A 19,938-nucleotide genomic window follows, 5' to 3' on the forward strand; every position below is an offset into this window, starting at 1 on the left:
TACAATGCTCTGCACTCTGTCAAAAATAAATAAAAAATATCTTAATGTGCTTGGGCCACCTGGAGGCCGTAACAGATGCCACATCAGCAGTAATAGCCAGCAAACTGGGGGAACAGATTGGGGCGCTCTCTTTTGCTGCGTCACCTCATCTTTTCAAACAGTGTTCCAAAGAAAATGACCACCCCGTGAACTGGCGATATGACTATCAAATTGGCGGTGTCCCAGTCCACCTTAGAACAGGAAAGGAAACATATTTAGTCCCCCACACAAAAACCAACAGAGAATTAAAATAAACATGTTCACTTTTTTTTTGTGGAGCCAATTCTAGATATTTAGCAGTACTGGAAACAAAAATCACCTTTTGCATTTTTTGTGCACTTTCTGTTGCACTCTAAGGTGCACTATGATGTCATAAAATTCCAGCTGATAGCAAAGTAATTTGTGTCATTCAGTATGTATTAATAAGCAATGAATATTGATTGTCAATCCATGTGTCAGCATTCAATCGACAGGTCTTCTAAAAATGTCTATGACACATTTTGGTAAAAATAATGTCAGCACGCATAACATCTTTCAAAGTCCCCTCTTAGCCACATTTGGAAAGCATGTTTATCCCCCCCACCCCACCCAAACGTTTGCCTTTTCTGGTTCAAAGCGGTTAAGCAGGTACTTTTGGCCATTTCAAGTTGTACTGAACTTCAAAAATAAACTCCGATTGTGCTGCCACATTTCAACCTTATGTACTAGACAGATGGTCAACACCAAAATACAAAGACCTTGAATTTTCAGTGTGTGTGTATGTAGAGCCTGATGGAAAGGTTTGATGACTTGCCATAAAACTGGTGCAATAACTGCTTCTTGGTTAGGAATATTTGCTATAAAAATGTAATCAACAAATGTCCAAATAGTGAGCTTCTTTGGAAACTTTGGATTATTATGTCTTAAAAGCCTTGCCATTATTCTCTCTATCATCTTGCAGATCTACACTGACAATCTGCAGTGAAGGAGGTGAGATAGAAGAGCGGGGCATGGCAGAGGGGATGATTGCTTCTCAAAGTGGTAAGCAGAAGCTAGATGCTCGCTATTGATTATATTCTTTTAAAAAAAAATCCCTTTTTGTCCACTTAAGGTGATATAATCCCTTTTTTGCCTGACTTGTGGAGCTTTTTAAGCAAGTCAGAAAAGGACAAAGTAGCGCAGACGTTAAACTGAGGTCAGACTGACACGCTTGCTTCTTCTTTATTCACTTGCCGCATCTTGAACTTTAGCTCACCAAATACGCTTTTTCTGCCCTCCTTTTTTGTACATTTGCCACAACCGCACTCGGTACAAAATGACAGATGCTGCCTTTTTGGGACCCGCAGATCGTCGCCATGAAATTGTGAAATGATGGGATTTCTTGTGAACAGGCTGACTTTTGAATAAGTTGGATAAGAAGGTTACAACTGCAACATGCAGCATTACAATATTTTGCTCCATGATGCGTTTGACCTTGTTGTAGTGCCTCCAAGTGTGGTATTGGCCTAAAACTCAAGCAAGGATAAATGATAAATTACATTAAGAATGGCATGAGATGAAAGACAATTGTGACAAAGGATGGGAGTCGCAGAATTCACATTCACAATGTTGCTAATGTTGTTAACCATGTTACATACTTCTCTGTGGTTCTTGGTTTTTAACTTTGTTCTTGACTTGGATTTTGACTGATTCCTGACTTTTTAGATTCTTGATTTGGTTCCTTTCCTCAGAAACAGAAAAGAGCAGGTGCTGGTCTTGCACCACAAAACCGGGGCTGAAAATTCAGCTGCCCAAGCAAGTTTTAACTGAGCAACATGAAATTTACTTAACATGGTCGTAATAAATACACCCAAGTTTTTATTATTTATTTATGAAGTACATGTACACGTGTCAGATATTCCCACTTTTTCATACCGGACATTTTTTTTTTTTTTAAGAACTGGTGGAACTAATGCACTAATAGACTTGTGCAGCATGTTCTCTGCAAAGCAGCAGTCAAGGCACGTATTATCGCACCTCAGTGGTCCCACGTGAGACTTTTAATTGCAGGACGCAGTCTAGTGTGTCTGCCGACATGAGATTTGTTGTTTTCTGTTATTGTTTTTCTCTTGGCCCACACATCAGTCAAATGTGGTCTGCTTAGATCTGGTGTCTCATTTTCACGTCTTAAAAGAGAATAATGACGCTTGAGTGCAAGCCTGCTTCTTTTAATCCTTTTTTCCCCACTTCCAAGAGAGTGATAGATCATGTAAATGTTACCTAGCTTGGATTTATTAATAAATACTTGATGGCTTCTTTCTGGGACAATTACAATCTTAAATGGGACGTATTACGTAAAAGTGACTTTTCAATTGTTCAGACATAGTAAGATGTATTTCAGGAGGGCCTGCCTACCCATGAAATGAGAAATCAAACAACCAAGTAAGTCTTGTTAATTGCCTATTTCTGAAAATGTGTCTCTTAGATCAGAGTGTGTTTCTAATAAGCAGCATATATTTCATTGGAGCAAATTAGTATTTGGCGATGTGACCGTTGCATGCACTACATATACAGCTCTTCAAGTTTAACATGGCAGCTTGGTGATGAAGCGCTGCCAACTAGAAGAAAAATAAAGCTGTTTAGCTGTAATCCTTGGGGTATTTAGGTGAAAATCATGCCACAGAAATTTCTTTACAAAAGGAATAATGTTTTGGGGTAAATTTGACCTGAGAAGTATTTCTTTATATTTCCTTTATTTTTAATAAACTCATAAAGGACCATCAGATAACAGTTGTTTTTATGTTTTCTTTTCTTTTCTTTTACAATTACAAAATTCGAAAAGAAAAACAGCAGACAACTTGTTTGCTGTTCTTTTTTTAATACAGCAAATCACAAAATGGAAATCAGATCATTTCTTCTTTTCTGTTTTCAATTTCCTAAATCAAAAGGAAAAACAAATGGCCAAAAAGTCCACGGACTGGAGGCACTCTGTTTCCTGTCTTTGACTTGGGCAAAGAGAAAAAAAAGTTAATTGCTTTAAGTTATCAAAATCTAATAAAAAAAAATAAATATTTACAAGAATTATGATTAAAACACAACAGCTGCAGTTAAATGAGACATTGATGAATTGCTTTGGCAGGCAATTAGATCATTTAAAAAGAAGCAAACTAACCTTCAATTTCAAGTGTTAAATATCACTAAAATGGCCTATTAGCAGTTTTGTTGTTGTTATGAACTACGTTCTCTCATCATTGTATACTTGACTCTATATACGGTGTGTATATTTTCAGCATGGGGTTAGAGAAAGTGGTGCGGGGTTTTTTGGGGTTGCTGTCAAAAGTGATGGAGATGTGCTTGATATTTGCTGACCGAACTTCAGTGACGGTGAGTGTCGTCATCTTCTTCGCCAATCTTGTATCATGCGATGGCACTGTCAGACCTGGTGTCCTACTTTAGCCCTGATGGACGTCAATCTCAAGTCTCTCAGCCAAACAACAGCAATCCCCCCCAAAAAAATCCAATTCCACTTGAAGTGGCAGTTTTACAGTTTTTTTTAAACTTGAATTTTAATGATGGATCGATTTTCACAAGAATTGAAGTGGCAGTTTTACAGTTTTTTTTAAACTTGAATTTTAATGATGGATCGATTTTCACAAGAATCTACATGTTAGTAAAACTGTGTATTGGTCGGTCATCACATTTGTCATCATTTGTATTGCAAACTACTAATCATGATACACGCAACAGAGTTGGCCATACATGACCAAGGTGCATGCCATGATTTATTTATGCGCTCAATCCTGTTGCCAGTTGTTTATTATTACAGCAACCTTGCACATTGGCAACAAACTGAAAGACGAGAAATACTTCAGAGTTAAAATGTTCATGGTTCACTCAGTCACGTTTACAACTGTAATCATATCAATGTGATATTTTCTTTCTCTCACAAGATAATTGCTATCATCCACAGTAGAAATTATCAGGTAATCGGTATTGTAATAAGGTAATGTATAGAGTGCAAGAAAAGTCCAGTGCTTGGTCACACATGGGCCATGTGTGTGTCTTAAAGAATACAATAATCCACAAAGTCAACAGCACTCTCGGCCATGCACGATCAATGTACTGTACATTCTATAATTCGTACAATCTCAGTTGTTTATGATAATGGCTACCTTGCTCAATAGAAATAAACAGGACCAATAGAAATAAGCCATAACCATATGGACATGGATAATTTACGTGCCCGTGCAGCACTGAGCTTTTGAGGTTTTATTGACTCGATCTATTCCTTTCTTTGATGAAATGCAGTAGTTATTATGAGTAACTAGCTATAGGAGCTTTTTTTTTCATAGTGAGGGATAACGGCCAAAGAAGAACACAAATTAAAATTGTAAAACTGCTCTTATGTTGACCAAAAAATATTTAATAAATCACATAAAAATATCAATATATACCAGCAACTTACAGTGACAGGCGAACCAATTAAATGCTAATCTTCGTGAGCCTAGTAAAATAGCATATAATTGTTCTACTGAGTGGCGACACGGTTGGGCACTGGTTAGCACGGCCGCCTGACCGTGAGGAGGTTGCGGGTTCGATTCCACCTCCGGCCCTCCCTTTGTGGACTTTGCATGTTCTCCAGGCTCTCCAATTTCCTCCCACATCCTAATAACATGCTTGGTAGGCCGATTGAGCACTCCAAATTGCCCGTAGATTTGAGTACGAGTGCGGATGGTTGTTGGTGTGCCCTGTGATTGGCTGGCAACCGGTTCAGGGTGTCTCCCCACCTACTGCCTGATGACTGCTGGAATAGGCTCCAGCACGCCCGCAGCCCCCGTGGGGACAATCGGTATAGAAAATGGATGGATGGATGGATGGATGGATGGATGGATGGATGGATGGATGGATGGATGGATGGATGGATGGATGGATGGCTGGCAATTGACATACATACAACACATTAAGAGCTCTGTGTTCAACATAACTGGTCCAGATTTCACACTGAGTAAATATGTGAGTAAATTGACACAACGTCATAAGTATTTCCACGTATATACTTTGATGTGCCCTCTTTTGTTCAGCAGTGTGCTCTGAAATTTTCCCAATGTATATTATTTACCTTGGCACCAAAAATTCTGGGAGACACTGAATTATTGTACCTAATTGTACAGCCTTTATATTCAGCTTTGATGTTCTTTTTTCTTTCAGTTTGTATTCGTCGCTCACGGCCTCGCTAAGCAGCTTCTTTTCCCCCCTCCAAGACTTAATTAGGCGCCTGCTATTTTCCTGCGTGGAAAAATAACAGTCAACACAAACAAACCCAAAACGGGAAGAAAAGCCACAGGGATAAAGAGAGTGATAGGCAGTATACCCACAATTCCTTCTGATATTGCAGCATACACAAAAACTACCTACTGTCTGCCCCCTCCTAACCAAACTGATTCACTTTTACGCAAATGCGGCACCTTCATGCATCGCGGCCTTCATTCTGCCAGCGAGCGCAAACCACACACTCAACCAACATGGTGGCCCGGTGCTAAAGCAGGTGTGCATGTGTGAAAAAAGAAGTTTAAAGTGCACTGCTCTCTGCCTACTTGCCTGTATACATAAATGGCGGTGTGTTGGTGCATTGTGTTTGCATGCAAACACAATATACTACACATACACATTATCCTGACAGTCACAAATGATAAAAAATAGGTTTTTAGAGTTTACTTTTGAAATTCTATAAGCTCTTTGCTTCATTTTGGCTTCACGTATGGAAAAGTGTGGTAGGAATACAAAAACTGCAATAATTTAAAAACTACACCTATGTACAAATCCAAACAGCCTCATGCCAAAGACAACCTAGTGAAGGAAAATATGGAAGATTAAGATGGGGCACTGATTGGTACGTCCACATCACAGCTCAGATGTGTATAGTTTGATTCCAGCTCTGGCCTTCCTGTGTGGAGTTTGCTCTTTATACCATTGCCCGCGTAAGGATAAGCACCTCAGATAATGGATGGATTGGATGGATGATGACATTTTAAAATTATAGACATATTGCAACCACTGGGGTAATGTTTGACCCCACTCATATATCTAAGGCTGAGACATTCTGGTGTGTAAAGATACGCGTTCCCAAAGTGACCCGTATGCGCAAACGAAAAGATAAGCTGTTACTTGCAGTGTTTGCATAAGTAAATGTGGTCCAGTAAGAAGGCAATTCCTGATGTGGCTATAGACCCCCTAGCCTCTGGGTAGCGCCATCGCTGACAGTTGGTAACAACGGAACATCCATAAATTAAGTTATGTGGATTCACCCAATGACAGAGTAATATTGTCACATATAAACTGTCCAGACTTTATTTTGTACGACTTTGTCGCAAGCATAAAGTACACTATGCTAATACCTGGCCAGGCATTCATGATAATCACCACTGTGCACTGTATAAATAAAGTGAACAAGTACAAGTCTTTTCACCTTTTATCAATGACAATGCATTGCCTTGCACAATAGAAATAAACAGACTGAGCTTATTCAAGGGAATCTCACTCATAAACAAGGCACAATCTACGTACATCTACTACTGAGTAGACAATGCCTTATAGAGGGCGACCGGGAGCAATGACGCCCCCATACACCATGGAGACCACTTTTATGTTCTAGTGTTCATCCAACTGTATCCGAATATTATACACCAGTCAACTTCGATGGATGCCTAAATCCACTCTTAAAAAAATGGAAGAAAAAAAAACAATGGAAAAAATCAACTCACAGCAAGTAACGGGAAATAAATATTTTATGCAATGGTTTCTACCACTGAAAAGTGTCAGTGACAACATCAATAGTAATAAAGGTGTCTGGCTATGCACCGATACGGTCGCTGTGAGAGACTTAGACGATTTCAAATTGCTGTGAGCACATTTTTTGATAGTGTGCTGTAACTCTGCCAGTAGGCATTTTTACTGTGGTTGCACTTTTTTGCTCACATATGCTCTTGTTGGGTCTTATGGAGCATGCAACCAAACTGCTCTGTACACAAAGTGCAGTCACTTCACTTTTAAAGTCACTTTCCTTTAGCTAATAGTGTGATGTGACTAGAAATATTACAGAGCTATTGCCTAGCTCTTAACAGTAGTTAAATGCTTGCTTTAATGACAGGCTATTATGTTGTGTAAATTATTAAAGAATGACTTTAGATAATATACGGTCAAGGAAATGTCAACGTCATGCTTGCTCAAGTTCAGGTATATTTGAGTAACAAGAAATCTGAATTTATGATAATAAATGCGGGTTCGATTCCACCTCCGGCCCTCCCTGTGTGGAGTTTGCAAGTTCTCCCCGAGCCCGCGTGGGTGTTCTCCGGGCACTCCGGTTTCCTCCCACATCCCCAAAAACATGCTTGGTAGGCCAATTGAGCACTCCAAATTGTCCCTAGGTGTGAGTGAGAGTGCGGATGGTTGTTCGTCTCTGTGTGCCCTGCGATTGGCTGGCAACCAGTTCAGGGTGTCCCCCGCCTGCTGTCCGATGACGGCTGGGATAGGCTCCAGCACGCCCGCGACCCCCGTGGGGACAAAGCGGTTCAGAAAATGGATTGATGGATGATAAAATAATGTTATTCATGGCAACCGCCTCCAGGCACAATACAAATTATTAAAGTCAAATCAGGTTTATTTATCAGCCCTTAATCACATACAAGTCTCAAAAGACTTCACATGGCCAAAGTTGACAATTATTCTCAACATCCCCTGATCTTAACTCCCAGGAGAGCAAGGAAAAACGCACAACACCCTAACTGAGGAAAAATTTGAAACCTTGAGAAGGGACTACTGATGGCCGGGCCTTCACCAATTGGTTGGGTTGGATGGGTGTGTGGCTGGATAGAATCCACAGCCACCTTCCACAGTAGAAATAAACAGAACGGATAGAAAATCCAGTCAATGAGAAGTCCACACCGCATTCGGCCAAATAATGCAAGTCACTGTAATAAATACGAGCCATACCGTTACCACCTTGGATAATAAAAACAGGCAGCATGGTGGCACACTCTCAGTACAGAGCATGCAGTTTTTATTTTGGCTCCATCCTTCCTGTGTGACGTTCGCATGTTGGTGTGAGTGTGAGTGCAAATGGTCTGTGTGCCCAGCAATTGGCTAGCAACCAGCTCAGGGTCCAGCATGCCCGTGACCCTTGAGAGTAGAAGCGGTTCAGAAAATAGATGAATAAATTAGGGCTGGTCAATTAATAGAATTTTAATCATGATTACAATTTTGGCTCGAGACGAAATCAAAATTCATATCATCGAGCACAAATGATTATTTGGTGTTTACGTTCTGAGACATGCATGCGCAACTCAACCGTGACGCTCCCGCATGTGTGGAGATTGAAGATCCAGGCCATATTTATTAGGCAGTGTTCTACCTTAACGGGATGAATGAACAAAAGTTCATGAACTCGTTCATATTTTGTAGTAAAAGTAAAATGTTCCTTTATATTGGCAGATAACTACTTAACTTAATTTCTAATTTCATTATTTCATTATAATTTTTATTTTAAGACCATATTTTGCAATAAAGGTAGTCTAAGAAAAAGTAGCTTTTTAGGGGCTTGAAATCTCTTGACTTGAGCAGGCTGGAGTCATAATACTGGCCTAGTGGAGTTGTAATACAAATCGAAAAACGTAGTGTGGTGGTTAAAAAACAACAGCTGAGGAGCTATACAATAACATTCAGGAAATTAGCTGAAGAGGAGCATCGCTACACCTAATAAGCAGTAAGGAGAGCAGGAATGCTGGGCCATCGTTATTCAATTGGCCGCGTTCCAACAAAACACAAAAAAATACCCTCCTGGTATCTTTTTTTTTTCACTATTATTAAACTGCTATGTTTCCAGTGGCCCCAACCAATGCTGCTGACACAACCTGCGGAATTTTAACAATACCGTGAATGTCCCTAGAGGTGGCTTGCACGCTAGCTTGTCGGCCGTCTTATTAGAGATGCCCGCAGGCGGTTTTAGCAAGTCGTAGCTGCTATTTAAATGGAAAAGGCCATAGCCTTAAGTGAACTTTTTAATGGTCACTTGCATGCGTTTGTAACCGACAACTGTGATTTGAGAAAGAGAAGGGATTCCTGCATTATGCTGTCTTATATGCAAACACACACACACACACATACACAAGCTACATCTTTGTATTAATTTTTCAAGTCATATGAAAGTAGAATTGCATGTAGGCCCTGCTGAAATGCAGACTAGACACATTCTTGTTACTGTGCTAATGAGGATTCACATTCTTTAATTCATACTGGTAGTGGCAACTTTTTTGTCGTAGTGTGATGTAAATACTGGTCCAAATTGCATGCAGTTCCAAGCCTAAATTTAGATGTGGTTCTTGGTACAAATCTAATGTGGTTCCTGGTGAAAAAGAATGTCATTCCTAGTCCAAATGTGGTTACTGATCTAAATTGTATGTGGATCCAGGTTTAAATCATGTGTGGTCGAGGTTTAAATATTTCCTTATTTCTATCTATTTCCATTTCCATGTGGACTGAGACTCTTGGTCAATTTTGTTTGCAAAAGTAGTTCCTCAAAACCAAAGTACTCAAAAGCCAAAAATGGACCCCAAGAACATATATATGGCCTTTAAGGTCTGCCAGGCCTAGTATAATGCTTCCTGATATGCTTTGTATATATCCATATTTTGTGACAATTTATTTTTATTTTTATAACAGCGGGAACAATCGTATGAATGTGTGTGTGAATGTGAGGCATTGAAAAGTGCTTTCGGCACCATATGGTGGAGAGAAAAGCACTATATAAGTGCAGTCCATTTGCGAGCTCCTTTTTAAATGTGTAAATTTTCAAGGTTTATGCCAGTGCTAAGCATTTATGTGGGGAATCACAAGGTGGGCAACCAGTGAGACTTTCTGTGTTCCTTTGGGAGCTGTTAGTGATGGGCATAGTGGGTGAAAAGTCTCCATCGTATTGCTTGAGAAGGTGAGGCTGACCTTTTGGATGGTCGTGCTCACGAGTCATATGGTACGAAGGGGTCGAGAGGCCAGAAACGGTCTGCTCCCCGATAAAACATGCTGGGATGTAGCCAGGCAGTTTTTAGATGGTAGGCCAGGTGATTGGAAAGCAAGCCATGTACTCCAAAGCTGGTTCATTCATGAATCATCCGGGTTAATGATATGAATCTTTGCACTGATTCACAAGTCCAATCACGAGTCCACTGGCCGGCTGCTGTTCCGTAGACAAGACACGTTAGCAGGGTGACTGGAAACAGAGTGCTCTCAAATCATTGAATCACCTCAATAATGGCCTTCATGGAAATAGTGGATTCCAATGAACTGGGAGACTGATTAAAGTCAGCGAACTCACCAGACACAAAGAAAATTCAGATGATTCAACTAAATTGATTGACTGACTTGAAATAGTCAACTGGAAATTCACATAAACTGAAAAATAACTACAAATACTGTTGTCTCAGATGAGTCATAGCAGCCTGACCTGACCCTTGTCAATTCACCAGAAACAAAGCAGATGTCATCTGAAACACTGCTGATTCACATGATCTGAATTACTGACTAAAGATGAGTCATTTGAATTGGGAAAGGTACTGGATCTGGCCAATTCACCGGTAAATTAGACTTTGATGACTCAGGTGAATCGGTTGACTGACTGGAGTTAGTTACCTCACTGGAAATACTGTGGTCTCAGGTAAGTCACAGGAGACGGATTCACCTGAATAGGTTTACACATGCATTTACATTATATGTTGTGTTCTGTTTTTAACTATTTAGCAATAAATCACATAGTGTGTTCTGGCCAGATCCCCCTCAAATTTTAGCCATAATAAATGGCTGAGCTAATGACTCCGCTGGGATGGCGACAATTGTGGCATTTAGAGGGAAGTCACTAAATCAGCAAAGGTGATGCATGCACACAGAGCAGCTCAAAAAAAGAAATTGGCTGTTTGTCACTTTGGATAAGGTCACAGTGTAATGCGAGGTAATTGACTGTGGTTGGGATGTTGCGCTCAAAAAACAAAAACTGCGCCACGACGACATTCCTCGCTTGTTATCTGGCTTCCAAGTAAATGGATGTCGTTATCGGGGGCATCATTGTAATTAATGTGATAATTTATTCATGCATCTATTCAAACAGGCCTCTGAAGCAGAGTAAACACAAGTGTATACACAAGCGCTCTGTAGACAAAAGTATCGGGACAAACCAGTAGGAAACTGTTGGCATACGCTTTCGGACATCGGACATTAATTCTAATATACCCAACTAAAGGCAAGTCTGCTTAGCTTTTGGCTCATTCACCAAACCCCTCTTTAATTAAAAAAAAAATATATATATCAAATCCAAGACATCATTGGTTTTTACTGGTGCACAAAATGAGCCGTGCACAAACATCACCTTGTTCAAAGTACAAAAGCAACACAATGCATGAACTCAAAACAAATTCCATACCTGCAAATAAGTGTGACTTCTGCTGTTGCCTTTGCAAGACCAGTTTAGATATGCGTCATCACAAATTTACACGATAAATCAGGTGTCAGCCAACCAATACTTGATTCAATCGAGTCTGCGTTTTTTCTTGTTAGCCTACCAACTCAGCTTTTGTACATAATGTAGCCGTAGCCAGCCAGAGGATTCCAAGGATCTAGGTAAAAAAAGACCTCAAAAGACCACACTTGAATTTCACACTTGATAGGTGGACAGCCACTCTTGGGATGTGATTATTTGTATGGAAGCATTCCTGGTTGAGTTTGATGTGTCCTCCTGCTTAATTAAATTTGCAGTGCTCGGCCCAATGCATTGCAGATAGACTTAAATTACTTTACTGTTTTACTGGAGGAATGCATAACGGTGCGGCTTGACTGGCATTTGTGATTGAAAACATTCCTGGAAGTGACTGTTAATCTTATTTATAGTGCGTTACCGTGAATAAGCAAATACATATGAGCGCTTACCATCACGAGTGTTTTCACAATCATGCCATAATGAGACGTGTCGGGAAGCAGGTGCCCTCCTTTTCCCAGACTTCCTATGCAGCTGTGCTGGGCAGATTGAGAATTAGCTGCTAGCGTGCAGAAATTATTACATGCTGAGCGTGACCCCATCGGCAAACTACAGCATGAAAGACGCTTTTCAAACAACTCGAGCAGCGACTCGGGAAGAATAAAAACAGAAAATCAAGCGGCTGCTGGCTTGCGCAGACTTTTATTGGCATCCATTGTCATGGCCGCATCTTTCATTTCGTGTCAGCCCTGCTAATAAAGTCGCTTCCGCGGTGCCATGCTAATAAAATCAATCTAGGGGAAAAAACTAAATCTAGAACAGGTTGCTAAGAAAGGTTACCCAAGATCCCTTGCACATATTGGATGAGACACAATTCACTTCAATAACGCTGTGATATAATCCACCCATCACAAACTCTAATATCACTATGACACATTTTAGTCCAATAATTATCCAATACAGTGATCCCTTGTTTATCGCGGGAGATGCGTTGCAGAACAACTCGCAAAAAACAAAAATCTGCGAAGTCGAAATAGTATCTGAATTGTTTAGTAATGTAAACACCTGTGTTGAAATTTTCAACATATAGTGTTACTTGTTGGCCGCTAGAGGACATGGGTGTATTGTAAGTTAATTAAAAGTATGGTTTACCTTGCCTAGCAATGCAAAGTGTCCACCTTCAAAATTACCACTCTACACTAACCCGGGGGACATCATGCATAGCGAAATCAAAGTGAGTCACGGTTACGCATGAATCTCCTTTGGCATTGTCGTCCAGTCCACAATATTAAATCTTTTAAAACCCTCCCCAATACCTTTACGCATCATAAACCTTTCCCATTCCCCTATTAACCATTCCCACACTGTTATGTGCATGTGTTGTACAGTAAATAAAAAAACAAACACGCGATATTGTCACGTCCCGCCTCCTTCTGCACCGGTTGGTGCTGTTCCCTGGCGCGTGGCCTCCTCCCGGCCTCATGCGCTTCTCCTCAGTCATGGCTGCAGTGACGCACATGACTCAGAGGCACGCACCGCGGTATGAGCGCTCATTGCCGGCCGCTGTCCCAACTCTTTCTGTCCCACGGCGGTGCATTTTTCCATCGTGCGTGGCTATGTCACGTCTTCGCTCTCGCCCTGCTAGCCGGCTAACACCGATCTCTGCGCTAGATCTCAGGGGCGCGCCTAGCCAATACGAAATTGCGCGTGCTAATCGCCCCTGATCACCACCACTTGTCCCATGTTATTCGCTGATTAGGACGTGTAGATACTAGATGCTGTTCGCTGGTCAATCATCGCCATTTCGGCTGATTTTACACACGCACGTCTGTCATCTGATTCCCGTTTGCCTGATCTGCTGTGTAGCGGTACACCTGGCTGGTTGTCTGCCTTGACAAAACGGACGATCCACCTGATCCACTGTGTAATGAGATGCCACGACAACGCACAACTCGAGGTCACTGGCTGGCTCGTCGGTCGCCTCTTGCACCTGCTCTGCTGGCGTTCTGGCCTCCCCTTTCCCCTTCTCGCATTCCCTAAATAAACAGTCCGTGTTGCTTATGGTTGTCCTGCCTCGTTCGTGACAGGCTAGCTGCTGCACAGTGACGGACATTGCTCAGAGCAACGCCCCGCGCCATCAGTGTGTATTTAAACGCCGTTCTCCCGTCACTTATAAATCCGTGAAGTAGCGGATTTGCGAAAGGTGAAGCGCGAAATGGCAAGGGATCGCTGTGCCTTTATAAATGTCTTGACAAAATTGACAAACGAACAGATATTTTACACAGTTTTCTCCACTTTCACGTGTAGTAGCCCCTCTGCGATAGGTGAAGCGCAAACTGGCGAGGGATCACTGTATTTTATCCACTCCCATTGCTATATGATACGATTCACCCTCATAACAAAATGATAACCATGAGATACAATCCACCTCAAAAACAATGTGTCACAATACACTCCAATTCCGATATGATTCGACTCACTCCAATATCCATGCAATACAAAAAAAGATTTACTTCAATTTTCAGGAAATACAATTTATTCAGTTTCCTTTCAATTCGGACACAAAAATCTATACATTTCACTGTATTAACAATATGATAAAATGTAGTTCAGTGGAGTAACTATTTGGTATGCCACGACAGTATTAATTCTAACATATTTCGGATAAGTATATGACACGGGCAAATCACAATGCAAGGATGATTTATTCATCTACAATGCAAATCAATTCAATTCTTTCCAATTATAATACATAAATACATAAATACATACAATTTATTCTCATTGTGAAACATTGATTCACACCAGTAATAATGCAAAGATTGCCTTTAAATATACGAAATGATTCATTTTACTTACAATGAGATGGAATATGATTCATTCCCATAACAGTGTAATACATTTTTCATCAATCATGATGCAAGTACTGTATTATTGACTACAGTAGCAATGCAATAGGAGGTGATGCACATGTGAACCAATGAAATTCATTCCAATTACAATAAAATAAGTTTTCACTAGAATATGTAATACATTAAGATTCACCGCAACACTGTTTCATGTGTTGTATTTTTTATGTATTTATTTATTTCTTTTTATTTGGTATGTCCTTTTTTGCACTCTCAACGTGTTCACCGAAGTTGTTTACCAAGCCTTAAAATCTCTGACTCGCCATGAGGGTGGATGTGTGGTGTCTGCGTAACATCTGAATTGTGTTCTCACCTCCTTCATATATATATAAAAATAAAAACACGCCCATCCCCTTCTAAAAACATGTTTTTGACAGCTTCACAGCTATGATTGTGCTGTCAATCTTGACAAAACGTTTTTTTCTCTTGCCATCACTGCCTGCAATCAGGGAGCTTAAGCCCCCCCTTCAGAAGGATGCATTGCAGTGGTTGCCCTTTTCTTTCAGCTTGTCCTGCCTTGTCTTGTTTTAATTTCATTAAAAGTTCTCGGTACCTCCGGGTGTCTTCTCTTTTCCTTATATTTTTATTGAATGCACAAAGCTTGCCAAGGCTTCTCCTGCTGGGGTGCTAAAGTTGCTCACACTGCGTTCAAGTCAAAATTGGATGAAAGCCTCGACAGCAGTGATGCTTTTAGTGCTTCAAATGTGTTTATGACACAGCGGGTTTACCCTGTTTGTCTTACAAAACACACATCAGGATATCATCTATCATAAGTATATAATTCAGATCAGGAATGTCCTTCCTCCTGAAGATTATTGCAGTGGTTCCCAATATGGGGTTCTCGGCCTCCTGGGGGTCCTTCACAAAATTTGTAAGAAGTTAGTTATTTCTCATTTTATATTTCATTTTAAAAAGCTGTATACAGTACATACGGGGACTGCTGTGTCAATTAAACAAGCATACTATCCCAAGTAGAGAATGCAGTTTCTGCAGAAAGAAATGCTGTGATTAAATTGTTGAAATGTAGAATGTGAGACCAGAAGTTGGACTGGTCTTGATCAGTCAAGACACGTGGAAAGAGGAGGCAAACAAAATATTAACTTCGGAGTTAAATTTTGAAACTTGGGGACTTTGATTTGAATTTAGTACAAAATATAGAAGAAGGAAATTATGTAAACCAACTCATAATTTGGTAATTTAACTGAGAATATGAGATTTTGGGGATTATGATAAATGGAAACATGTTTTCGCTAAACAACTGGCATGTGTAGTGTGAATAGATCAAAACATGTGAAAAGAGGAGAAAACTGAAAATTATCTGTTAATTTGTCAATTTTGTCAAAACATTTATAAATATACAGCGATCCCTCCCCATTTGGTGCTTCGTCTTTTGCGAGTGCGCTACTTCTCAGGTTTATAAGTGACGGAAGAATGGCGTTTAAATACACACTGATAGCGCAGGGCGTGCCTCTGAGCAATGTACATCACTGCGGATGTGACTGAGTTCAAGCACAGGAGGCGGCAGCCGGCCACGCGCTAAGGAAGGAGCGCCAACCGGTGCAGAAGGAGTCGGGACACGTGAAAATATAAAGTGTTTTTTGTTTTTTTCCTGTAAAAGTACAATACATGCACAGAACAGGGTGGGAATGGTTATTAAAAGAATGGGAAATGTTGTGTATAACTCTTTGGGAGGGTTTAAAAAGCTTTAATATTGTGTACTGGACCGCAATGCAACAGGAGATGCCTGCGTAACTGTGTACTCACTTTGGTTTCACTGTGCATGATGTCCCCCGGGTTAGTGTCGTGTGGTAATTCTGAAGGTGGACACGCTATATTGCTTGGCAAGGAAAAAACACCTTTCTAATTTACTTGAAAACATCCATGCCCACTAGCAGCCTACAAGAAACACCACATGATGAAGATTTTGATACAATGGTATTTAAATTTCTAAATAATACATGTATCGTTTCTACTTCGCAGATTTTTGTTTTTTGCTGGTGGTTATGGAACGCGTCTCCCGCGAAAAATGAGAGCTCACTGTATATTTTATATAATAGCCTTAAGGTGTCCTGAATTTTGAGAATTTTTGGAAGTTTAAATGATGTGAATATGTGTTAGTGACGGAGTAAAAAGGCTTTAAAGAGTCCTCTTTTCTTGAAATTAGAGGGTTTCAAATTATGGGGCTAATCTCTGATAAAGAAATCAAAATATTAAATGTTACCAAACATTTGTTTGAGCTGGATCAGCTGGATGTTTTTTGAGAAAAAAAAAGTCAAAATGCAAATTTTTCAACAATTAAATTGTATGTGGCGTGTCTGAGACAGAGATAAGTCAGGCAGGCATCACGCATAAACCTATTTGCAAGTAATTTCAAATTGTTAAAAAGTTAACATGATTTAATATCCTATGAGTTATTCCAAGGTTAGCCTTGTTCTGAAGTGTGAGTTGAAACTGGAATTAGTATGCTACCCAAAAGCGGTGGAAAGGAGAGAAGCATCTTCACTTTAAAGCGAGTTCATTAACAGTGAAATGCCACGCCAAGCGACAATGGCGAGAAGGAGACGATATCGTCAGGTGCGTGGGCGAAGCGCCAGATGCCAGGCCGTCCAAACGACTCCTCCTTTAATTGCGTCACGTCAAGCGATTTGACAGTGATTCATTGGGTTGCTGTGACGAGGAGTCTGTGCAGCTGGAAGGTTAAAACCCCAGCTGTGCTGACTTGTTAACAACCGCACTAGGCTGTGCACAGATTTTTTAGACTGACTTTTATTTTAAAATACATTTAGTTGAATAACAGTATTGATGAGGCACTGGTTAGCACATAGTTCAGAGGTGCAGGATTCAATTGTGGCACCGGTCTTCTTGTGCACTTGGCATGTTGCGGGTGCTCTGGCTTCCTCCCCAAAAAAAAAACATGCATGTTTGGCTGATGGACCGCTCGTCCGTCGGTGTGATTGTGAGAGTGAATGGTTGTAAGTGGAGTATATGTGCCCTGCGATTGGCTGGTGACCAGTTCAAGTGTACCCTGCCTACTGGGGGACACCCTCACCACCCTCATGAGGATAAGTGGTTCAGAAGATGAATGAATGATAAATATTCTTTTTTAATTTTATTGTTTTGGATTTATATATTTTATATTATAAATATTCTACCCCAAAATACACAAATGCTTACAATTTGTTGTACAGAGAATAGATGGATGCATAAAAGTAGCAGCAAAAAAATTAATATTTTTTTTTTAAATAACATTAATTTAATAGTGTGAATAATATTATGATTTTTTTAACACAAAATCAAATGTCTTGACAGTGGTTTTTAAAAGAATTATTTTTAAATTAAAAAAATCTCAAAAGTGTGTCATAAGATGCACTTTTGTTTTTAATAATTTTAATCAGTTGTACAAGATAAAAAATGATTACATGTTGAATTAAAAGGATACATAGTTACAATGCTGAAGTACAAAAATGTATATTAAAAAAATCTATAATTTATGTATTCACCTACGATCATCCTTAGTTATTTATTCATTCATTTTTTTCCCCAAAAATATCCCAAATAATGTTTTCAAATAGACTGACATGAATAAAAAAAATAAAAAAAATTATCTTATCAAACACAACCAATTATCTGTATTCTATTGTTTCCACTGCCTCCGTGTTTGGGTTTCCACTGCTTCAAGAACTATTATGGTGAGCTATGCTACTTTTTATAGTGTTTGGACCTAATGAAGCTCACAAAGCTGATGCTGATGAAATTGGAAATTGTTCAATATGCATTTAATTAAATAACTGTGTGTGTGTGTGTGTGTGTGTGTGTGTGCGTGTGTGTGTGCGTGTGTGTGCGTGTGCGTGCGCGTGTGTGTGCGTGTGTGTGCGCGTGTGTGTGTGTGTGTGTGTGTGTGTGCGCGTGTGTGTGTGTGCGCGTGTGCGCGTGCGCGTGCTTTGTCTGTCACTGGTTTACGAGCAAGTTTGTATATGCAAAACAACCAGAAAAAGTAGATCAGCAGGAAATGGCCTGTGTTAGAGACCAAGGTGTGCTGTAATGTGCAGCGTTGAATGATCCATACACGAATAATGTATCCTACCTGCTCGCAACATGTGCGCCAGTTAATGCAGCTGCTGACACAGCCATATTTTAGTTCATTTATCTTACTTCTACTCACGTTGGTCGCCGCCATTTGTTTCTGGCCGTGACAGCCAGCTCGACATTGATGTGTGGGAAAACCAGTGGGGAATTTCATCAGGCTGGCAAGGGAAGAACGATGATCTCAAACACAAACATGTCTGACTGGATTGATACAATCCTAAGCATTTGGAGCTGAGAGAAGAATAGGTTTGAATACATGAAATGGTATGCGCAAACAGTTCATTTGGGAATTGAGACCCAATCACATCATTTCACGATGCAATCTACTTGCTTCATGAAGCGTTATTCCAAAAGTGTTAATACATTCAACTCTGTTTCATAATTGAGTTATTTATAGAAAAAAAAATTAGAAATATTAAGAAACTTTTTTTATAAATATAATAAACAAATCCATATATTTGCATCCTAAATGATATAATATTGACTACTCGTATTTTTAACATACGCGTTTTTGATGAGTTTGGACGGATGGATGTTAATTGATCAGTGATTCGGCGAATACAAATATTCGTGCAAATAGCGGAATTAGCTGTGGAGTAAGCTAACATGCTTACATCATTGTAGTTAGTCAAAGCATCGTTATCAACACTGACAAAAAAGAGGGTTGTTTTGCTCTATCAGTCTCAGAGAGAATTGGATGATTAGTCCTCTTCAAGGCAAATCGTGACACCCTATGATTTACATCAAGTCGTCCAAAGATGCAAAATGAACCCAAATGTGGCGACAACTGTGCACACATGCACGTCTATTCATGTACATATTTGGTGAAGGTTGGTGGCCTTGCCATCAATATCATCCAGATGAGATACACATAAATTGATTATTATGTCTGAAAATATTTGTAACCCACAGTAATGTTTGATAAGCACTGACCACTAATGTAGGGTAAATTATTGATTTAAAACATCTTCAAAATGAAGTGATATGCCAAGGATAAAGTCATGGACTGTGCCCAAATGTCCACCCTTTGCCTTTAACCCTTCATTCAAAATATAGTCCCACACTTGCAGTGTGTTCTATAGAGCACCCTGTTGAGTGACCATCAATTCTCACTACCTTTTCCCCAAGTGCATCGTGGTGAGTTATGGCACTACATTTTTTCTCAGCGGAAATTACGACTCACTTGTATGACTTAAACAATGTAGCCATTGGGACACAGTGCTGTTGTACTGTAAACCATCAGTCATGGGAGAACTCTTGTCTCTTCAAATTGCTTGGTCAGAACTAGTTGTGTGATGTTCTTTACCTTGGTGAGTATACGTGTATTGTAATTGTATGAAACTGCAAAAATACTCTTGAAATGGCAAAAAACAATCTACACATAGTAATCCTCCAAAAAAACAAGTTAAATTGCCAGACAATTCAGGCGATGCT

At 40.0% G+C, this 19,938-nt stretch overlaps 1 protein-coding gene across 6 annotated transcripts in view; it reads left to right on the forward strand.

Annotated features, from left to right (window-relative positions):
- The window catches only part of lingo2 (leucine rich repeat and Ig domain containing 2), a 182,333-nt gene that overhangs the window by 103,720 nt on the left and 58,675 nt on the right, over positions 1 to 19,938 (forward strand). For 4 of the 6 annotated variants that reach the window (XR_015065474.1, XM_085905522.1, XM_085905523.1 and 1 more), the window contains one exon: positions 980 to 1,059. The gene's annotated coding sequence lies outside the window, so the exon portion shown is untranslated. Of the gene's footprint in view, positions 1 to 979; positions 1,060 to 1,129; positions 2,339 to 19,938 lie in introns of those variants that run through there. The other 2 variants (XR_015065473.1, XR_015065472.1) reach the window with 2 other exon arrangements.

The sequence above is a fragment of the Syngnathus leptorhynchus genome, chromosome 2, assembly GCF_054491065.1.
Source record: "Syngnathus leptorhynchus isolate UIUO chromosome 2, UIUO_Slep, whole genome shotgun sequence".
In the NCBI taxonomy this organism is placed as follows: Eukaryota; Metazoa; Chordata; class Actinopteri; order Syngnathiformes; family Syngnathidae; genus Syngnathus; species Syngnathus leptorhynchus.